General features: G+C 37.9%; 1 protein-coding gene across 1 annotated transcript in view; it reads left to right on the top strand.

Annotated features, from left to right (window-relative positions):
• Positions 1–8,295: 8,295 nt before the first annotated feature.
• Positions 8,296–20,873, top strand: part of LOC139121594 (vasopressin V1b receptor-like) — a 91,740-nt gene continuing 79,162 nt past the window's right edge. Inside the window, exon 1 of the mRNA XM_070686636.1 lies at positions 8,296–8,506. The gene's annotated coding sequence lies outside the window, so the exon portion shown is untranslated. The remainder of the gene's footprint in view (positions 8,507–20,873) is intronic.

Genomic DNA, 20,873 nt, shown 5'->3' on the forward strand with positions numbered 1-20,873 from the left:
TACTAATTACTGCCCGTCGCTGCCCGTCCTGAATGTAGCCTATCTATAGCTACAGTAATCAGTCAATATATAATACCCCGCGCCTTATAATTTTTATATAAACCACAGTCTCTCTATCCACGAGGGACTGTGTATAAACTTATAAAATCATAGTCCGTGCCGTAAAATTGTTGACTTTCGATGCGATATACAGGTTGATCGTTGAATCGCACCGGCGCATCCATATTTACTTGCCCCATAAGTTTACTACTCTGTAAAGGGTGGGTAGATGGAATTCCTGGGCCAAAAATGAACACCGGGGCGAAACTTTTTGTGAACCCATGTGAAAACATAAATCATTTATCAGTTTTGATATATACTCCTAAATTGTAAGTTTGATCATGGAGGTACCTCCATGGTTTGATCAAAATCGAGACCACATTCAAGGGCTATGCAGACTGTCCATGTACGCACACACAGTGACAAGAAGGCGGCAAACACCTACTTACCAAGCACATCGAATCGGCGAAAAGAAGCATAAAAAAGCTATAGGCTCATCGCCAAAACAAACGCGCCAGGCGCTAACAAAAACCCATACCAAGCGGCCCTTTTCAGGGCCACCAAACACTCCAAAAAGAGAACTACCAAAAAAAAAAAAACAACATAAAATGACATAGAACACACAAACACTTAAAAGAAATAACAAAAATCGTACACATAAAAATAACGTGACAGAAAAAATGGCCGTGGAAATAAATCAGCTATTTCCAAAGAAAAGCCGACAACAACATGAAATTCAACAACAACCTATCATCGCTCAAACTATGAAACTCCGAAAAATAGTACTAGGCAAAGGCCTTAAAATTAATTCGGACGCCAACAAAACCAAACAGAATAAAACCACCTCAGGATTTCAACAAATAAAGTCGTAAAATGTGACTACGCTACATCGTGAGACACAAACAATCGCAACAACACAAATTCAAAGAAAAGTCAAATTGGGCTCCACAAACAACAAACACCAAAAACTTGAAAGCTATCTGAAGCTGCTAAACTCGCACTTCTAGAGATACCCTTTCAAACAAGGAAACAAAACATTGTCGCGTGCTAAAAGAATCGCGATAAACCAGCTTGCAAACAATAGACAAATTTCGGGAAAAAAACCCTCGACAAGGGTCGGGTTTTCGTCATTGTCAGCACAAACGATTACGTACTCGAATGCGAAAGGCAATTACGCAACACTCAGTATTATACACAACAAGCCAGAACAAACAGTAAACAAAGTAAACGAACTATGAATCAAAATGTAAAAGTCATCTGCCACTTTTTCTGTATACGCGGTTTGGCAAAACTCATCTCTTCAATCGAAAGTCGGGCGATTTCATGGTTCTTTTGGTACGTCGAGCTTAAGGAATGTGGTTATATTCGCGATGTTTTATTCGAAATTATTTATTTCTTCTAGGGCAAATGCACGTAATTCATGCTGTTGGAAATACTGGCCGCTCATAAACAAGACAATAAACTCGATATCTGTGCATCTTTACTTTTATTGTCAAAGTACCATCGACACCCAAAAAAAAACCAAATGGTTCAGTCCACGCGTGGGTTCAGTCCAGGTATTTGCAACGCCAGTCACCTAGGCGACGGTAATCCGCACCACTTATCACCATCGGGAAGGTACTCTTCCCCCTATACCACTGGCGATCCCACCTCAAGGCACTGCGTCATTCGACCAAGCATTGTTATTGTAATTTCCTGCATAAAATTAACAGCGAGGTCAACCGGTCAAACTCTCTCGGGATTTTCTGGCATGAATGTCACGTGACCTAAAATCCCTACTTATGGGCTACGATGCAAAGGCCAGTGGAATTCGGAATTTTTGGCGCGCAGTGCAGTATCTGTGCCATGCCACACAGGAATTAATACGCAACTGCCTAAAATGAAGGGATTGGGATTCCACTAGCCAGCGGTCCCTTTAAGAGTACGATCAATCAAAAAGTACTATGATTCTTACATATGTCACGGATATATAATGTCTATAACGAAGTTTAAACATTGGCTTGGTGAATCATTTTGTAAAATTGAACTATTTTAAAGTGTAATGTTACAAAGGGTGAAACGACGGTCAAAGGTTAAGGACTTCCTCCTTTGGTAATTTGAACGACCGTCTGGATATCAGTTGCGTTTGCTATGGCTTGTGTATACTTTTGGCACATTCAGGGCATAGAACATCCATTAAAACATATCCTTAATAATAAAATGCGTCAGACTTGTCCCAGGATCAAGGCTGTGGCCTGGCACAAATTACGGATATGCCTATAATCCGGGCCTACAGAGAATAGCATTGATCGCGATTTCAGGTTTGCTACACGCGCGCATTCGGCCAAAGTTTGTTGTTGCATGCGTGACTCACGGTTGTGGTAGCATTAGTCTGAGCCATGAATTATTTTGGTTTTTACTTTCGTCGTTGTCTTGGAAAATGTTGACAATCCGACGTATAGGTCCTACATTTATTTTTGCATGTTAATGAAAGAAAAATGACGTCATTTGAGATCAACGCTTTTTATTGTCAATTAGGCTAATTCCTTCTTTTAGTTTTGATATTTATGTGCCCACAGACTTGCAGCAAGTCCATGTCTTTTGTTCAATTGAAAACTTCACAAAATCGTATCGCCCAAAATTAAAGCTAATCAATCTGTTGCACTGAATGCGCATGGTCCTCACTATCGTGCGAAAGGCCTGTCAAGTCGTGACGTGATGTAAAATTCTGGTTTAGAAATTAACCAGTGACTGATGATGACAATGGCTTGAAAACAGGCCGATTAATTTCATAAACTTGAATGGTTTATACTCAAACCATGCCCACAAAGTTGCCAATGAATTTGTCGGTATATAAACAAACCAACGATGCCAGTGGCTCAAATTTAAACCGATAAATTATATTGTCACGGGCTTAAAAAGAAGCCATTCGGCTTAAATGTATACCATGACGGGCTTGATAATAAGCCACCAATGTATTGGTATGAATACACGCCATCTATACTCTGTGTAGTGGAGTGACTTCAAACCTTAAAAACCTTCGTGGATTTCGGGCAAACCGAAATATTTCAACTGGTTCACCCGCAAGCCACCTACAAACCAAGTGGTTATATTTCAAGCCAGAAGAATTTGCAGTGTACAATTTTGCAAGGGGTGATATGTCTTAGTATTGTCAGTAAATTTTTGAGTTCAGAACTAATTTCACCACCAGTGTGATTGATGGTTATTAGAAAAAGTACTGGTCCAAGAACTGAACCCTGTTGGACACCACTTGTGACGTATTGTCCATTCAGATGATGCTCCATTTATGACTACTTGCTGATTTGTATTTGTTAATCAAGCTTTGACCGACTGTAGAATATTTCCATTTTTGCCATGATACTTCATCTTTTCAATCAATCCAGGGTGTGGTACTTTGAAAGTGCAAGGAATATAGATTTGAAGAATCCTTTTAAATTTGGGTCCGATGAGTATGTGTGGAGACTGACAATTGCGAATGATTTCTTTGATTTGATGGAAAGGAAAGGTGCTGGTTTTACGGATGGTCCCAAGGAAGCTACCGGGAATACTTTTGTCAATCATATCACCAATGTCTTCTTCTGTCTGATGCCCCACCTTTCTAAAAGTGAATGCAGAGGCTACAAGTTACCCAATCTGTTTTGTGTTTTCTTTCAAAATAGACACCTTTCAGCAAAACTATGATATTCCATCAGAGCATAGGCATTACAAGAAACTTGAAAGGAACGTACAAGAACTTGAGGACAAAAGACTGCCACTGTATACTATTATAGTGTACCCATTCCTCAAACTCTCCAGATTTAAGTAATGTGATGAAGCTGTCAAGTTGCTGTGCAATAGTACTGACATGTGTACACTTTGAATGCACAAGAAAAAAATCTAAAACTAATAAGAGAAAAGCAAACGTCAAAGAATGACTGTTTATTTTGATCCATTTGTCGTGAAAACGCATACAGTGATCATATAGTGTGTCACACTGTGACAGGAGTATTCACGTTGTTTGAGAAAAATCGTCCAATAAAGGCAAACAGATTTTGTGTTAAATTTTCTCTGTGTGTTTTTTAACCGCTTACCCGCGTACCTTTTAGGATTTTTAGTGGACGTAAAACAAAGAATTTACTTACTTTGGCCTTACCAACCTACTCAAGGAAGCCATGTTAGCAAAGAGACCCATGTCACCTCTCTGCCTCACGAGGGCGCCTTGCAATGACGTAACATCTTATGATATGCATCACAAAGAGAATGCGTGTTGCTGATAACTACAATGCAAAAGAAACTATACATTATATTTTATCAAAAATCTTGGTCACACATACATACATAAATTCATACATACATACATACCTATACGTACGTACGTACGTACGCACGTACAAATACACATACATACATACATACATACATACATACATACATACATACATACATACATACATACATACATACATACATACATACATACATACATACATACATACATACATACATACATACATTAAATACATACATACGCACGCACGCAGACAGACAGACAGACAGACAGACAGACAGACAGACAGACAGACAGACAGAGAATGAATTCGCTCATGTAGGCGAGTTCATGTCGAATCATGATGTGACTATAAATTTTACTGGATAATGTGCATTATTTATCATTTGCGATTTAAATCGAGATCTTCCAGATGCAAAGCGCCAAAATGAAAATGAGACGGAATCAGCTTTATTATCTTCAATGATGCCTGACTTTTGATTTTAGATAACGTGGACGATAATAAGGCGTAAGAGTAACAGTTGAAATATTTTGTATGCTTGCGATGACGAAAGTCGTGAGAGGTGGCCGAAAGGGTAGCCACGCCCGGAGCGTTCTCTATTTTAGGACTGGGTGCAGGAGAATTTGATCAGCACGTTATCGGAAGCCGTAATCACTTTTATCATCTTACATCTGTCGGAATAATGGCGTCAAACGAAGATAGAGGATGACGCTGAATTCCCGTGGCAACACTTGAAACTTCAGCATGGCACGTGCAGAGGGTAAGTGTTAGAAGAACTTCATGACCGATTTCAGCAAGGGGACCCAACAGACATGACTTCATACATGTACTAATCATGAAAAGAAATTTCCTCTCTAAGCCTGGAGTACCAGGCGCCAGCTGTCTAGGACGTATGTCTAAGATAGGATGGACGAACAAAAATAGATAAAACTTTCTGTAGTGATGTTGACAGTGCATTCCGCAAAAGTTCCTCACTATGTCTTCTGTTTCCTCTTTAGTGTTCTCGATGGACATTTGAACCCCGTAACTCGCTATCGGTCGTTTAATAGTGTAAATAAATGATTATTGTAATGAAAGCATATATACTAGTCTAGGACCTCTATGTTATTTTGGCATGATACCCAAAAACGTTAGTTTGTTTGGTTTTTTTTTTTTTTTTTTTTGGGGGGGGGGGAGGGGTTATCATGCCTGGACATCATTCTGGGGCGTTATAGAAGGTTGCGGGTATACATTAGGGAAGGCTGCATTAACTTACATGGTACCTGAAACCCGAGTTCTTGCCTGACCAACTCGGGTGACAAACAGAAGACTTTTAATCCCCAAGTGTGAATGTTCCATTGTTATGTTTATCTAATCCAGCTGGTGCCATTGTAGTGCCATTGTAGGAAAGGAAGGTCGGTGAAATTGATCCTCTACGGAAGTCGGGTATTCCTAAGTTAATGGAGGTTTCCCCGTAATTAGTAGCGGCAAATCGCAATGTATAAGAGATTTGATTAGAAGATTAAAAGTACATAAATCTAAGACTTGGCATATGGTAAAATAGCTATCACAGACCTATGGATGTATATATATGTTACACTGGATTGAAACAATTTAAATTTCTTCTCAAAACAAAGTAAGCCATTAATGGCAACAGTTTCCGGCAAGATTTAGATCCTGGATTTCCCAAAAAAGTGTTTTTCGGTATTGATTCCATTAATTTATCCATTTTTAAGTTGAATAGGAAGTAAAACACTCGTGAGATTTTCTTACTCCTCGAGAAAGCTTCCGAGGTGAACTTCCACTTATGCGCCTCTTTAAAGAGTTAGAAGCAGCAACATTTTCATGACAGTTGTTTTGCTCATAGAGGGCGTGCTTGCAGGGCCTATGTTAGCGTTCGCTCAAGCTTCAAATGTCATCGTCCTCCTCCTGTGCACGAGGTTTGATTCATTCATTTGTCAAAATGAAAATTGTTTTGTGTAAACACTTTCCACGACGCTTTTCATTCACGGGGTTTAGAAACAATTACGCGAACTGGCAGAGAAACAGTCATTAGTAATCTTGTGCAAGTAATGACCTCCCGTGAACTATTGCCACACTTGGGAAAACATTCACATGCGGCGATGATTTCTCTATCCGATGGGACGACTGCTTAAACTGTGTGCACAGCACGAAGATGTCAACACACAGACTAGGGGGAAACAAGAGTAACAATTTATATAAGAGAAAATAGAGAAGTGCATCAACTGTTTGGCCATTGTAACTCGCACGCACAGTTCATTGTGGTGTATGGCGATATCAAGGATAATCACCAATAACCTGCTCCGTACACATCGTGATTTTTTTTCAAATCTCAAAGAGGGTTACTACGAGAAAAATCTCATGCAGAATTCTTCGATTCAATTTATCCCTGTATTTTACCGTCTATAGCTGACGAGAGGAAATGTAAGTTTCTTGTTGATAGACTATTCACCTCCTGAAGGTATTCGACCGCGTTTTATTTTGAAGTCGAGCGTTTCATGCAACACGAAGTCCGCGTGCCTAGTCATGGCAACCCGGCATCAGCAGTCAACGCTGACGCCTTCTGCCTTCCAATGGTATGTGGAATGGTAATTCTTTTCATCGCAGAATAATTTCAAACAAGGTTAAAGTATCTCCCCATCAAAGAAATTATAACAGTTTTAAACGGTATGGCCTCTACTCCACTGCAAATGACCGTGGCGGGAAAAAGCGTACGTGACAGAAAATCGCTGTCGTTTGGTAACTCATGATCTGAAATTTCAGCGACACACGATCGTACCAGAAAATGACTCTTTGACTAGTCGTTTGCTTCTTCTTCTAAAGGGAGCTCAAAGGTGAAGGGTTAACTCATTTACCGCGAGATCATTTTAATTTTGTAACCTCTGTTAAGTTTCAAACCTCTTTCGAAACTCCCCTCCCCGATGAAAAAGAATGCACACGGTATGAGGCCAAAATATGCAGACTCATACTCGAAAGGACAGCGTCTTCCACATTTTAATTCGATCGCTGGAAGCAAATATGCGGCAATGTTCTCTGAAGGATACCCCAGGATGCTCGCAGAGCTAAAGAAGTAATGATAACAGAAAATGATCTCCGCCATCTGGGTGTATTCTGGTCGCCCTTTTCTGTACAATAATTGAGAGAGTATTAATGACGGATAAACGTAAATTCTTAAATCAAATGCACGATTGTATCTTACTATGTTTCATCTCACCGACACTGTTCCTTTTCTCGACTTGCTCCACGTCGTACGACTTGAATACCAGGAATCATACTAAATAATTGCAATTCACCAAGAAACTATACAAAAGATGACTTCGGGGCGGACTGAAGCGAGGGGTTTTTAATAAACTGTACGTACACTTTTTATTCATGGTACATGGGAGACAAATATTTCTACAGCTAAATGAACGAGTCATAACGCAGGAGGTATGGCAAACATCTGACTCACACTGAAGCAATCAACGTGCGCCTTTTCTTGGATTGAATCAAGACTGATAACTAGACAGGGTGACATGCAGAATGTTTCAATCCATAAGCGTCAGAATGTCTATAAACCGCTGGGGAACGACACCGCTTGGGCAAATCAATATTACTCCTACAGTCTCGGGAAAAGTTTTGGCGTTCTGACCGAAGTTTGAGATCAATATTATTTCTGAAGGAAAAGTTTTGGCTTTGCGAGAAAAGTCAATTTTGTTCTGCTATGTGTAGAGATAGACGCATTGTATATCCCTTGACATTTAATTCACTTACAGTTTTAAATCTCCTGGCGTCTGCAAAATTGTAATTCCCCGATAACGGTGAGCGATTATATATCGACAGGTTTTAAAGACCAACTGTTATTTACTTACATTCACTCAAGTGTAAAACTCCATTTTGCATTGCTAGAATGTACTACGTAGGATAATTGGTAGTAGCGTAGCGAAAAGACCGTAGCGAGACTAAAGTGGGTCGGGATCGAGGATGTCTTCCAGTCTGTTACATTTAACAGTCTGCCAACAAGGCCAGGCACTGAATCTTTTGACTCTCCGTGGGACCTCCTGCCGGTTAAGTTAAGTAGTTCCACGCATAGACCCACATCGCAGCATTTACGCCGAGTAAATGGTTTGAGTTCCCGTGGCGCTCGTCGTCATCACCCGGTGCGATAGACCACGGGGGGCTGGGCTGCTCTCCGTGGCTTTTGAAGTGTCCTGTCAGAGGTAAGCATCCAGCATGTCTGAAAGTCTACATTAATTTTACGTTAATGCTAAGAGTATAGTGCGCGGCATATTTCATCATAACTATGATCTGTACGGTCGGCGAATAACCCAGAAGTTTGTCGCGTACGACAGCTTGCGGCGAAAAAAAAATGAGGATTTCAGGAAATTATGCCACCAATACACCTTTATCAGTTTGTTGAAATACAAGAAGAAAGTTTAGCCTTCATGTTGTCGATTTTTTGCCAACAGTGCTAACGTCAAGTCACAATGTCAACATTAACAATATTACTTGTGTTAGATGTAGCATTTGTGTCGTAGTGTCTTGTGTAATTACGCCAGTTGTATAAAGTGAATTTTTAATTTAAGTCAACATCATCTTTTGTCTTCATGAACTTGCGGTAATTTGTGCGCAAGTTCACTGAGCTTAGTTGGCATCGTTTGCCTTAAAGGGACAAAGTCTCTGTTTTTGTACCTTTTTATGATATCAAGAAATGGAATACTTGCATATAAGCTGACTGAGTGCATAAAGTGATGGCCGTACATAACTGTAAAAGTGTCACAAATTACCCCATTGCTGAAAGCAAACGCAAACAGATGATTTTGTGACTGGCTGACCTCTAGACAATATGGATTTTTCCTATTCAGGCTTACTATCAATATAATCAATATTGTCACAATGTAAGGTAAAGCTGCTACTCTTATCTATATAAAGGCACCGCCATTTATTAAAGATCCATTAGCTGTAACTTTGGTCATTTTTAAAATTTTGTTTGTTCTGTGTATCATCTGCAGTTTCTGGTTTGAATCCCTGAACCATGGAGAAATTCCTAATATTTAGCTCATAAATATACCCTATATGAGTATAATCTGCATTGTTATTGTTTAACTTTTGTATTCAGGTTCGGACTAGAATACATTCATCAACAATAACATTGGTCATTCACATATACAGGCCGTGTTGGCAAGCAGGACACCGGGCACTGGTCATGATGATCGGATTATATAATTCTGTAGTTGATACATTGAAACAGAGTAGTGAAAAATTAGTCAAAAGTTACAGCTAATGTCCCTTTAAATATATCATTACAAAAGTTTGCATTAGGTCCGAACTTTATGTAACAGTGTACGTTCAGCCGTGCACGGTGAGAGTTGCAAACTTGAAAAATTTGAACTTGATTTTCAGCCTGAGGTACAGACCGTACAATGTTTCACTGAATGTGTAATCTTGTCTAGCTGTGAGCAAAGTCGACTCGGGGGTTGTGACAAATGGACCAGTATTTCGGCAAGTTTCAAGAAGTCAAACAACACAAGCTAATTCTCATATAAAACAAAATTCATGAATAAATGCTCAAAAAGATTAAATTTTTCCCTTTATAGAATGAAAGACACAGATGGATTTCTACTAGTTTCAATAGAATAAATCAAACTCCCAATTGAAAATTGAGATTGGTACTCAGACTGGTATGATTGTCTCAATCTTCCTCTAAACTATCATATATATAACAAGGTGTGAAATGGAGCCAGTTTGCTGCGTTTCGTAATTTTAAAAACAGGAAAAGCCATATTCAGTCGTTTGAATAGGTTGACCTCGCTCCGTCGGTGAGTATATTTAGATATCAGATCACGCCTTTTGCGTTCATAAATAGACCAAGGCCCTTTGTAAACTCATCTGTATTTTATTTACCAGTACCTATTCAATTAAACTGAACCAGCTCCGGAGAAGTATGTTTGACTAGGAGGAATACCATCCTCTGTAATCATGCGGTCACGCGATTTGATTCCGCGGTGTTGCAAATGTTGTGAGCATCGCAAAATCACATATTAAATTCAGTAAGTTTATTTTCACGTCCGGTCTTCGGAATTTATCATCAAATCTTCGACCAAAATATTTTCATGTCCTCGCGTAAACGAACGTTTCTCCTTCAATCATTTCACACTTCAATTCAACACGTCATCATCGTCTAAATCCTACAGTTCCCATGAGTCTTTTATACAGTTTATTTTGTGCTAACACTCTCCTCTGGTGTGTACCAACCCATGAATTTGAAGGTAAATTGCCTAATTTATTTCGCCTAAACTTCATGATCACCCTCAATGCATTTTATTTGTCCCGATTTGCCGGCCACATTAACCTAGGACAAAAAACATGAATACGAGAATCTGGCCTTACGACACCATCTTCCATTTGCACGTATCTAAGACAAGTCAAGTGGAAATGTTACATTTTGCACCTAATATCTAGCGAAGGAATTTGTTTTAAAATGCTAACCGTCTATTACACTGAGTATCAGTCGAATTTGTCTGGGAACTGATTATTAGTTTCGAGGCATTGGAAGAACAGTTTGCATTTATATCCAATAATTATTAATTCATCTTTGACGAACTACGACTATGGTGCAGCTTATTCAAACAATAGCAGTTGAAGAAAATGAAAGAACAATAAATTGATTATTGGCATAGTCATCTACTCGAAAATACACAGTCTCACAATGACGCAGCTCGTATAAGGGCATGTACAGTGTATCGGTAGACCACTAATCGATATAGCCTTAAAGCATACCTTTAGCAAACTATTCAGTACCGACATTCAGTTATATGGGGAAATATTGGAATTTGAGTTCGTCAAACCAGTGACCCTTAACCTTCACTGTTCAAGCAAACATCGACTGGGCCTGACAGAGGAAGTCAAATGCACCAAAAAGACATGTTTCATATTGAATTTGGACGTCAACGCAGAGTGGAGTCTTTTTACCAACATCACCAATGATGAATTTAACATTTCGTTTGTGGCCGCAGATGAATATGAATTATAATGAAATTTAGATTGACCTTGTGAAAATAGTCAAGTGACCTATTGCACATACTTGGCTGAGTCGGTCAAAGTAACACTGTCACTTGGCGCGCTTTTGTCTCGTGTCAGTAGGATTGTTCTCATGTCGTGTACAGAGCTACGCTATGACGTAGATGGCGAGTCAAAGGTCATGACAATCACACAGTATGGGGGATTCTGTGAAATTTGAACGCGTTAAACTAAATCCACTTGGTAAAAAATGTTGTGTTTTTACCATTACTTATTCATTCATTCATTCATTCATTCATTCATTCATTCATTCATTCATTCAGTCAGTCAGTAAATCAATCAATCAATCAATCAATCAATCAATCATCAATTACCAATTAATCAATCAATCAAAAGTCTGTCGGTTTGTCAGTAAGTTGATCTATCAAATGAATAATCTACCAACGAATGTCGTTGACTCACGCAATTCCAATTCCAAACCCATTGCACCAATGCACGGGGATAATCTCCTTTTTGCTGCCACATTGTTCCTTCAAAGACAACTTAAAACCGTTATAGTGTCACGAAAAGCGTGGGTTTGATATGTTCAATCTTCATGTCAGTGAGTGTCCCCCGTGTATCGCCCAAATATGTAATAATTACCTGATATGCATGTATTATGGCACTTAACCTAGCATGTGATAAAACAAAACCAGACACATTATACTAATATAAGATAACAATGTGCCTAGCAACCGGTAACCATGACTACGCCCCCAGCAGCAACCAAAGTTGGCAGTCTGACGAAGGTAAAGATGGTATTTACTATTAAGGTGATAAAGTTGAACAAACAATAAAATAATGTGCATAGGAAAGCCCTGAGCAACCAACAAAATTTATATTTTTGTGGCCAATGTAAATATGCTGATGATTTTAGGTAAGTAAACAAAATAAAATATTAAAACTGTGACCGCGCCCTAAACAACCAACAAACAATTAATTGCTTTTCTGGTAATGGTTTTTTGATAAATATTTAAAGCAAATAAATCAAAACAAAACATGACACAACACCAAACAAAACAAAACAACACAACTACAACACAAAACTAAGATTCAAACTACATGTTCAGTAGACCTTCCTCTCTTTAATTTAATTGCTATTAACCCAATATGAAATTAAACTTACACACACCGTCTGAGAAGAAGTTATTACATATCGGGTAACCCAATATGTACCTTTTCTATGGTGAATGTTTCATATTGAGCTAATCCAATATGTAATAGAAAGTACATGCGTTATGTATGAAGAATTTATTGCAAAATTGGTAAATTTATTGCATTGGTTGACAAAACATATATAATGAAAGTGGCATGCATTGTTTACGGATACTCTAGTGCATATTGCATTGTCTATAAAGAATTTATTACATAGCAGGTTCATCAAAATATCAAATATATTTATATATATATATATATATATATATATATAATATATATATATATATATATATATATATATATATATATATATATATATATATATATATATATATATATATATATAAGGGTTGCTGGAGAATTGATTTTACAATTTCATCTCTACAATGTTGTTTCGTGAGTCGCGAGACTCACTCATCAGGAGACTAGACTGGAGTGAATCTACATGGGCTAAACATCGCTGGTTACACAGGTGGTGGAATTTTGGTTGAGATTGACAGTTGTTGCAGCTGCTATGAATATTCATGTTTACGGAGAGGACTGATTTACTTCGTTGGATACACCGGAGTTACTAGTTATTGCATAACAATGTCTTGCTTCTGTGACGGCATGATGACACAAGTTCATTTCTTTTATTAAGTGTGGAACATTCTGGATGGCGGATGATAATAATTTTTTCTGTTAAACGAAGGTTGCACCGCTTGTTAGTACTGTCATATGGCTTGGCTTTGGCTAGGACCTTCCATGAGATAGTGTGCGTGATATTGTTGTCCTTTACTGTCCAAATGTGTTTACTGAGTTCGGTGGAGTTTCTGGAACGTACATGTCGGAATGATGTGATGTGGTTTCTGTATCTTGTCTTGAAGTTGTTCTCTGTAAGCCCAACGTACGTTTCGGAGGTGTTGTTGTCTGAACGTGTGACTGTGGCTTGGTAGACGATGGAGGCTTGAAGGCAGTTACCGTCGAGTGGGCATGTGTCTTTTTGCCGGCAGTTGCATGTCTTGCTGTTATTGGTCTCAGTGGTATTGTTGTTGCTTTGTGGCCTCAAAATGCGTTTGTTGTGGCTGTCAATGATCTGTTGTTCATGGTGCTGTAGCTGATCGTTATGGTGTTTCTGTTGAATATTTTTCTGAGCTTGTGATTTACCGGAAAACATTTGTCTACTAAGGAAAGGAATCTCTGTCCGATGTTGGTGCTTACATTTTTGCTAAATGGTGGGTTGTACCAGATGATGTTGTTTCTTTGCCTGTTTCTTCTTTTGTTTGTGGTTGTGGGTTCGTATCGTAATGTGTATTGGTATCCACTCTCGTCAAGTGCTTTTTGATATGGCGGGGTAGATTGGTCGAAGGAGGCTTGGTCGGATGATAGGTTGGAGAGGCGTTTGTTGATTCCGTCTGGTATGTTCTTTATAGTGCTAATAGGGTGGTTGCTTTCACGGTGAACGTACTGGATTGTGGTATTAGGATTCGTGTAGGGTTGATATGTATTTGCGGCTAAGTTGAATGTGACATCAAGGAAGTTGATAACTTATTTGTTAGCTTCGATTGTGATTTTCAGCCCGTTGTTTTTGAAGATGCGGCAGATTTCTTTTTTGATGTTTTCTGTTTTTCTCGGGTTGGCGTCTGAAATGGCTAGTCCGTCGTCTCTGTTAAGTCCTATGTTGTTGCCGAATTTAGTCTGTAGCTGGGAAAGAAGGAAGCTGCCTACCAATTCGCATGTTTCTGCACCGTCAAAACTGCCAATAGTTACGTCGGGCTGAAAATCACAATCGAAGCTAACAAACAAGTTATCAACTTCCTCGATGTCAATTCTCCAGCAACCCTTATATATCTCGCTCTACTTTTGTATTGAGCACTTTGTATCGGACAAGTCGAACCGCATACTTCGTATATATATATATATATATATATATATATATATATATATATATATTATATATATATATATATATATAATATATATATATATATATATATATATATATATATATATATAAACATATATATATATATATATATATATATATATATATATATATATATATATATATATATATATATATATATATATACACCTTATTGAAGGATAAATATGTAGTAAAAAACGATATTGCGCTAGGATCAGGAGGTAGAAATGCATGCAATATCAAAAATTTATCTACTTTTAGCGAATATTATTTGCAAAATTTACCTACGAATTAATTGACGACATTCACGCAAGTTCGATAAGATGTATGATACAAGACTTAAGATGGCGTTACACAAACAAATTTCGGCAATATTTACTCTTTTATAAATACTTGTGTGTCTTTTATAGGTAAATATTCATAAAAAGTGAATAAATGATTGAAAAGACACACGTATGACTTTTATTCGTTTTTGTTTGTTTTTGGAATTAAGACCATGTTATATGCATAGCAAGCTCCTTCTTTAGTCACGATTGAAAATTTTTTTATTTCATCACTTTATGGCCTATTTCGCTCACAATCGCCCTTGTTAATTAAATTGTGCTTTGTCATGATTACATGTATATCAAACATACCAAATTGCTGATTTTGTCACGATTTATTGCACACATTTTAGTGAGGTCGCTGATAACGAAGTTTTGTACCATTTAATAACATGAAAGAACATTAAACTTGACTGACATCGACACGGACTTCGACACCTCTGACAGTCCGTCGTCGCTGACTATTGATGTCAGACAGAGCATACAGACGGTGATCCAAGGGAGGATGCCTGATATTTCTACTGTTAACTACAAAAGCCTTCAATCTCCGCTGTACTTTCAGATGCTGCATACTCCATCAACTATCAGACGACCTCACCTTTCAAAATGTTTATTTTGCATAATTCTGCACAGAGCACTAGTGTTGAAATGCTGTGTTCCGCATCATTATTGACCGAGTCAAATAGCTTGCAGTCTATAATCTCTACAACAGGATTTCATTCCCCTCTTTATTTTCATCGCGTTGTATAAACTTCTCTATTGATCAATTGTGTAAACGGTGTATAAAATACATAACTAAAAAAAACCAACATTTTGGCACAATTTGCATTTGACATCTTTGCTGAATAACAAACAACATTTCATCTTTCTTGAAAGGAGAAAATCACTAAAACACCCACAAACTTTTGTTTTTGTTTGTTTGCACTGGAAGAAAGTGTCAATTTCCTCATTCATTTGGGTGATACCATTTAGTCAGTGTAACAAAGCACACCATACAATGTATATAGTTACCATCACTGTGAAATTGATGATTAATTATAGTATTCACAGCTTTTGTCAATTATGAGTGAACTTTTAGTGCGTTACTATGAATAACAAATTAAAACAAATTACATGTATGCTATCTATAATGTGCGTGAAATTGCCGATTGTTTGTACGTTAGATTGCCTTTCCTCATTTCAAATATTTTATTTATTTATATAGTGAGCGAATATGCCATTTTTTACGACCGTGTCAATAGATATGATTATTCTTGTATATGACGAAAACAAAAAAAATAGTAACAAATCAACAGTGACTTCAAAGGTCTACAATCTAATGGGGGCCACGGAAATAGTTCTAACTGAACTAGTCTAGTCCGTGGCCCGGGTAAATAGTGCATCATAATTAGCCTGAAGAAGTGCACATCTGCATTGTTGGGTATTGATGTTTACAATCAGATGTGATGAGACACACATATAAATACAATGGAAGTCACTAAATATTTGTAGGACAATATAGACTTTGGTGATAAATACATAAACAATACGCAACGGGGAGAAAATCTACATCATCTTAGCTGACAAATGATATAACATATTGAAAACGCATATTTCAATAGAAAATAGATCATGGAGCGTTTCAATAAAGTAATACATGACAAACAAAATACTTTAGAAACCTTGAAAATATCTACCATTCTTACATTAAAGGACCCAAGGGTGTCGTCGGAACTCTGCTCCAAGGTTGCCAGGGACCCTTCGACCGATCTAAACACTGTATTTAGCATACATTGGCGATTGATGAAAGTTAAAACATGTTTGTTGACAATGAATATGCATCTAGATATCATCACTCATGAAATACATTATTTGTATACAAGAAAGTCGCACAGGCGCAGTTCCAACGAAACCCTCCCTTTAAATAAGTTTTTAATTTTTTCTTAAATGTGTGTTTTCGAGTGATATCTTTTATTTTAATTGGGAGAGAATTCCAGCTATTGGCTGATGACTATGTTGTGTGATGATTATTTTGTCATCATAAAAGTTATCTCCAATTGCAAAAAGGATTGGATAGTCATAGGGTGTTGTACAAAGGTACCCAACTTTGGCATGGGCTCATTGGTTATTTAGTTTAATCGAAAAAAAAGAAAGGTATGATATTTACACAGTTTATAAACATCTAATAGTGTCCATTTGTATAAATGAAACGGCAATACGGGCACGGAATTCGGAAAATGTAATTAAACGAGCAATTTTCTTCTGCAATAATAGTATTGGCTCAAGAAAAGTCTTAAAAGTATACTAACAATCATGTTCCTCTTTCCAAATATGATGCAGTACTTGACAATGAGGGCAATTATAGTATATGAACAATCCGTATTTATCGAGTACATTATAAAGATTGACAATTTTTTGAATAATGGGCATAATTTGCTAATAAGGCACTGAAATGTCACATTATACATTTGATGGATTACTCCACATAATTATGACAATTGATTCAACCAATATGATCAAAGGGCCACAGAACCTGTTGTCCCAAGAAATTATCACCCATGATTCCACAGCCTGTTTACTACCAACAACTTATTCAACACTATTCACTCCTTTAAAACCTCCTGTCTTTCATTGGATATGGCTTTCTACCAGGCCTTCATGATATCTGTACTGCGACAATTGCAAAATAATTTACTGTTCCCAAGCATTACAACCATTAACATACTGTATCATTTCCATCGGTCGCGCATCATCAGCAGAACTACATACAAGAGCACCAACCCAGGGTACACACCTAAGGGAGCCGTCATTATTTATGGCCTGGGGGGTCGGAGGAATCTGAGGGGGGTCACTCAAAAAATCGAAAGCTACAAGGGGGGGTTGCTCAAAAGTGGAGAACAAGAAAGGGGGGCTACTCAATTTTGTTGACATGTATTGAAGCATTTAGTGGAGTTACGAATTAATACAACAATAATAGTAAAGATATGTATATTCATACCCGGTATTTGTGTACACACACACACACACACACACACACACACACACACACACCACATCATATATATATATATATATATATATATATATATATATTATATAATATATATATATATATATATATATATATATATATATATATATATATATATATATATATATCATAAAACAGGTGGATTCAAGTAGAAACTAAAATCTCATTACACTATGTGTTTCACGTTATTGTGATCTTCAGACGAGAATGATCAGCTATTCGACGTGGCAAGCCTTATATTAGAGGCTAGTACTGAGTACATTTTTCAGTATTTCCTGATTAAAGATTGATATACTTGCCTGATCATTAATGAGAAACGTCTGCTTTCTATATTCTACATTGTATAGGTTACCGATAGGGGAAAATGTGTAAAGCAAGCTTATTCTGATGCTATAAAGTTTAAAACCAGTTGAATGCCTTGACAACAAACCCATCTTTTATTGCAGGAAAATAATAATAAATAATAAATGTGAATAAATGTATGTCTGTCGCTATTTTTTCGGTTTCAAAAAATATAGTTGAAATCAGTGAACTGCAATATAAGTTTTGGAATACTGTCTCAGATTTATTTTCCTTTGAGTTTTTTATACGAAAAAAATACTCCCCAAGTGCCACCAAATAACACCATTTTAACCTCTATTTTTCAAAAGCTCCAATGGCAGGAGGGGGACACCCCCCCCCTCACCCCCCCCCCCCCCCCGCGACCGCTTATGTGGTCTCTTGTGGTGCTTTCGCACCACATCTTCCCCTCTTGAAAAAAAATCCTACAGAATAACTGCATGTCACCAGAGCACTGGATACAGACCTGTACATCAGCCCCTGCCACAGCAATTGGAACCTCCTTCCGACAAAGACCTATACCACAGGTTTAATCAGGGTCTGTACAGGGCCTGTAGCAGCAGCAATCCATTTTACTGTATAGATATTTAACTTTCCCAATTTTTTTTTGGGGGGGAGGGGGGTCACTCAAATTTTCTGTAGCAGAGAGAGGGGGGGGGTTACTCAAACACGTCATGGTTGGCAGGGAGGGTTACTCGAAATTTTGGAGTTTCGAAAGCAATTCCTCCGACCCCCCCAGGCCGTAAATAATGACGGCTCCCTAACTTCAAATCGACATTCTGATAATGATTGTTTTTCATCGCGAGATATTTACCATCCTGTTTTTTAGTTTTACTTTTCTAATGACCAAGTATGCTAAATCAAACATTCTCTCTATAAAGAAGCATCTTGAACGAGAGAGATTCGGATATCTTATCCTTAACATTACTAGTTACGCAGTTCGCGAGTTATTCTCGGACAAACCGGATTGGAATATCCGTCAAGGCCAAAATTTCCATGGTACATTTGTGGAAAGCGGTGATTCTTTACAAAAGGACCATGTCATGTACTGCCTGCATGCATCACACTATACAATGTCTCGGCAAAATACAATAGACTCACGTTATCTTTATCGACCCTGACACCTCAAAGCTTAAGAGTTACCAGTCTTATGGTTGTTCAGTCACTTGAATTCGTAAATTTCGGTACAGTTATCAGGTCATCAGTGTATAGTCGTACAACGCATCGACAGGTAACTATGAAATTTTAAGTCTTACTGTACAAGTTCGTTTTTTTCAAAACACATTTCGGGAAAGCGGATGCGCTGAAGGCGAGTTTGGCCCGCAGACTCTGCGGGCGATCACTGTCTTTTCATGATTTATTTGGGGACTTGTTTGTACTTTGAAATACTAATCCACGACACAGTCCCTCCAACGCGGACTCTGAAAAAATTCTTTTGTAAAATCCTGGTTGTAAAGTGAGAAACAGATAAAATTAAGCCTCCCTGGAAGTATATTAATTACCCACGCTGCTTTGCAGTCTCCAGGTCGGCGAACCCTCTGCATTGCTCGATTACTTTAATTGAGGTAGCAGCGAGAGCTTCATGATTACATTAAGTATTGTTTACCGAGTCCATTTAGTCTCAGTATTGCTTTGATCATCTGGACGGGGGGCTTCCCAGTGATCTAGTACAGCCAGTTGAGATCACGACGCTGGAGCAACTACAAGCCTGTGCCAGCTCAAACAAGTGACGTCATTAAGGTGGAACGCGCCTAGGGAACAGATAGTCTGACTCTCAAAATTCTACAATTCTTTTCTGATCTACCACTTGTGGGTGCTCATTTTAAAGCTCTTAAGGAAATGAAAAACTTTCACCGGCTTAATTTTTCGAAAATCTAAAATCTTATTTTTCACCCATAGTGTTAACACATTGATGGTGGCCATTTTGAATTTCAAATATCACAAAATGTTGGGTGAATTTGTTTCGCTAGTTCCAAACTTTGCACAGTGACCCCCGTTTTTTTATTGTGTTTGGTAAGAGAAAGGTTGAAAGTTTCATTCAGGAAAGTTCGAGCAAGAGTTTAAGTCTTTCACTTTATTCGACTCGTTGCGGTCAATGAATGCGCCGGACTGACAAGAAATTTTTGCTTTTTTAATCGAACGATCGATGGTTTCTTCAGCACCCATGGAAATTCTCGAACTGCAGGTGATATGTTTGCGTGGTTTTCTCTTTCTCTGAGAGGGGCAATTTCGATGCAGGAGAGTGTGACAATTTCGTAAATTAGCGGGTTTTTTCTCTTTTTGGTCTTCGAACTTTTAAAGATACATCAAAGAATTGTCTCCGATTTGCATGACTCGAATCGTTTCGAATTTTCACTCAGGATTAAATATGTACTGGACACAATAACGACGTTTTTCCGTTTTTAAGACGGTTTCAGCCGGAATAATCGAAATTCAATTTTGTGCACGATGACTTTCGTCAATTTCACTTCTTTTCGATCGCTGTTAAGCGAGAATGCGAGTAGACAAACGCAAAAAAATTTCGCAAAAAAAAAATTCGGCGTTTTCATAAAATCTAATGTTTTAGTCAGGTAAAAATGAAATAAAGGACTTCAAATCTCGGATTTCAATTCTTGTATTAACATAATTTTGAAATTGATTTGTTTTCTCTACGCAAAAGATGAGTCTATATCAGGTTTCGGGTGAATTTACGATGTAAAATTCGTTCCTTACTGTACCTTGTTGCATTGCTGAAGATACCCGTGCGAACACACAGTGCGATCATTTCCATGAACTTGAAATTATAAATACAC

The sequence above is a fragment of the Ptychodera flava genome, chromosome 21, assembly GCF_041260155.1.
Source record: "Ptychodera flava strain L36383 chromosome 21, AS_Pfla_20210202, whole genome shotgun sequence".
Taxonomy (NCBI): Eukaryota; Metazoa; Hemichordata; class Enteropneusta; family Ptychoderidae; genus Ptychodera; species Ptychodera flava.